The sequence below is a fragment of the Octodon degus genome, unplaced genomic scaffold (assembly GCF_000260255.1).
Source record: "Octodon degus isolate 3935 unplaced genomic scaffold, OctDeg1.0 scaffold00053, whole genome shotgun sequence".
NCBI lineage: Eukaryota > Metazoa > Chordata > Mammalia > Rodentia > Octodontidae > Octodon > Octodon degus.
The window spans coordinates 14,035,655-14,039,435 of record NW_004524629.1 but is presented as its reverse complement, the minus strand read 5'-3'; positions in this window follow the sequence as shown (position 1 = coordinate 14,039,435).

Here is a 3,781-nt window from a genome sequence, read left to right as displayed (position 1 = left end):
TGTAAAGAAGAATTTTTAAAAACAGGAGATAAGGAATATTGGGATAGAGAACTGTCATGCATCTAATAAATTTCCTTTTTTAAAAAAAAATTGATGTTCGTTCCTAGCAAAATATGATGAAATGCATTGTATGACAGGCAATAAAATTCAAGGTAATTCTTACCTGGGATGCACTATAGGAAGAGTACCAAAAGGCTTTTATTATGTTATTGGCATTTTATTTTTTGTAAGTTGTGGGTATATGAATATTTATCACAAATTGTTATAAATAGTTATATATCTGAACTAGTTCATAAGTTCATTTTTTAAAAAATAAGTGTCAGGCCTTTGTCAGATGTATGAATGTTGGTTTTTCTGACAATTTTATCTTCTTTACAAGGCCAAGAAGGCAAAAGGCTCTTAGACATTTCTTACTGCACTAATTATCTCTCAGCCTCTGACAGAAAGTGACAGGAGTCTGTGAGCTGAAAGCATACCTCACACTGGCAGGAACATTGAGGGGTTACCAGAAATGTGCTAGTTCATAGCACTGCTGTGACTCCAGCAATTGAACCTTGTTTGTATTTGCTCCCTAAACCCAACCAGGGATGTTTATAGAATAACAGTGTTCATAAGTCTGCTATGATAGCTATATGGAAGTAATTAAGAGAAATTAATAATTTCTGAGCAATAGTATGAACCATGCTAGGTATGTATAGTGCCAAACTCATTACCATCTTCCTAACAATTAACATTCACATAACATTTAGCAGTGTACTGAAAGATCTCACATATGTTATCTTATCTGTGCTTCATAGCAACTCTGGAAGGAACAGCGAAAAAACCTTTATATATTCATTGTGCAGTTGAGAAAACTGAATATCAGAGTGCTTTTTCCTCAGGTCAATAAGCTATTAAGGTCAAAGTACTGACCTCTAATTCCAAATATTAGTTTTTCTTCAAATTCTCTGCTTCAGCTTAATGGTCAGCTTAATCTCTAATACTAAGTTGGCATTTGATGACGGGGTTCCAAGATCTCAACCCTCCAAACATTAAGAATTAGCATTAAGAATTATGTCTAAGTCCTATAAATAGGTAGAAACATATAGCAATGACTTTCTTAAAATTTCAGGGACAATTTTTAGCCAGTGACTTACATTCTCTAATTACTAAGTCCACCTACAAAACTTGAGCTATGGATTTGGCTGGGCCTGAGACTTATGACTGATCATGGTCTTAATCATAGGTAAAATTTTAAAATATCCTATGGGAGAATAATGCCTCAGCCTGTCTGTTAGTTCCATTCATGTTCTTGTAACAGTCTGTCCCTTTCCCTATAAAGACATTTTTTAAAACTCACCTGGACTTTTTTTTAAGTACTGGACAACAGCATTTCTAATAAATTGTTTGTACTTATTGTTCTCATCTTCACAGTTCTATGAGGATGATGCCAAGGTCTGCTGCCAGCTCAAGAAGTAGCCAAGGCCTCTCGGACTATAGCTGCAGAGGCCTCAGGGTGACTGGATGACTGAGCATTGTGAATGGAAACCCCAGAAGCCGATGCCCTGGGAAGCACTTTTCAAGCAGAATATCTTCAAAGGAAAGTCTTTCAATGGAGTTTACCTTTACTCTTTTATACTCAGGCTAGTAAAGAGTGGGGTCTTCTTGATCCCTGAGATACCCTCAAGAATATCTTTTCTATCACCTTGATATACAGTAATATCTTGGTTCACAAATGCTTGTGTCTGCAAACAATTCAGTTCACAAACAAAAACATTCAGTAAACTCTATATTGGGTGACAAGCACAAGAGCCATCTTCTCCAAAATTTATCTTCTCTCAAAATTATAAAACAAATTAAGTTCATATACTGAGGTACCACTGTACTTGGATTCTTTTAAGTCTAATCTTTCAGCAACCAAGCTCTCTTCAGTCCCAACTTTACAGGATATGACTTTATGTGTCCTTTCAGTTTGGTCACCAGCAAAAATTTTCAAGTTATTTAACTCTATTTTTTGACCCTGATTCTCCAGTAGATATGACTAAAAGCGGCAAGAATTAAGCAGACCCTTCTGCAGCAAGAATGCCGTAGACTGAATGTTGAGCTGCTTTGAAATTTTCTTTGCCAAATTATTTCGTCTGCTCCCCTTGATCTCAGTCTCTCCAAAATTTTTGGCACATGGGCAAAATGTAGAAAATTTTTCTGCCTGAGCCTAACAAACATGGCCTCTGCTAATAGTGTTCTTATTTCCAGCTGATACTTTCCGAGCCTGGCTTTTATTATCCATATTTTTATCAGCATTTCGGTCTTCTGAGCTCTAACAAGTGTCATCCATCAGGCTTTATTTATAGCATTCTAAGAGTTCTGTAGCTAGCATCTCCAAATTTTTCCAAACTCCTCCATAACTGAGTTCCAAAGGCTTCAAACCAAGTAGTGACAGCAACAAGCCCATTCTTGCTATTAAAATCTATGATAGTCACTTTCTCATTTCTGAGACACAATACTGGACAGTTGTAACTTAAAGGAGAGGTTTATTTTAGTTCAAAATTTCAAAAGTTTCAGTTTGTGATTGGTAGGCTCAAATACAGAAACATCTTGGTGGAAAGGCCTGCCTTGGTGGAGAAAAGCTACTCATGTCATGACAGCCAGGAAGCAGAAAGGGTAGAAGAGCCAGGGTGGAGTGTACTCTTCCAGGTCATGCTCCCAGGGGATCACATACTGCAATGAGGTCTCACCACCTAATGCACATTCAGCTACATTTTCATCAGTGGATTCATCTACTAATGAGTATGGTGTTCCCATGACCCATCACTTTCCACACACATTTTAGACCTAACAGTAACAGTAAATAACTGCTAATTATTCTTGTATGATAACAAAGTATTCCAACTCTAATAGCTTGAACTAGTTTTAATGTCTGGAATTATAAAAATTAAAGAAAAACCAGAGCCTATTTCAATTTTTCAAAAGATTTTTGACATTCTAGATGATAGATACATTTTTCTACTATAAGTCAAATCAAAGAAAAGACCAGCTGGAGTGCCACAGGGAGGAGTAAGCTTCAATTTGTTTCAGGTTTCCTGTCTTCAGATGCTGATTTTTGTCTTTTAAATTGTTTGCTTGTTTAGATGTAAGAATTTCCCAATTTTTCACAGGCCACTGGAGCCTAAAAGGAATTAAATTTACTCTTCCAAATGTAATTCTATATATTTATTTTGAATTTTCTAAGTTTCAATATAAAGGCCACTAACATTAAATAAAAGTTCTGTATGTTCATGCATTATATACAGACACTGTTAAAAGAACTAAGATAAAATAGTGTATAACATAATAGTCCTTGTTCTTACTGAACTCACTACAAGTGGACAAAAAGTATACTCTCAGCCAAAAGTTTCCTAGAAAAATTTTGTAACTAAGACTTTGTATTGCTGCAGATAAGCAATGCCACCTGCTAAAACATGCAAACCCTCACTCTTTCTTTTTCTTGCCATAATTTTATTGAGAAACAAATACCAATGAGACAGTTTCAAAACAAATTGTTAGCACAGTTTCAATAATTAAAACATTGCATACATTCTTCCTAGTGGTTAATTGCTGTACAAGATGTGGACTTGATAGCCTATTTACAAACACCATTAGAACAAATCTCTATATTCATTAAGACAATGTAACTAAATACCTTTCCTAACCATTTTGAATACACAGATAAAAAATGGACATTCATCTGTATACCGTTTTTTTGTTAACTTCCATCATTTAAACATTATAGGTGTGTAAACTCAGCACGATATTCTAAAAGAGT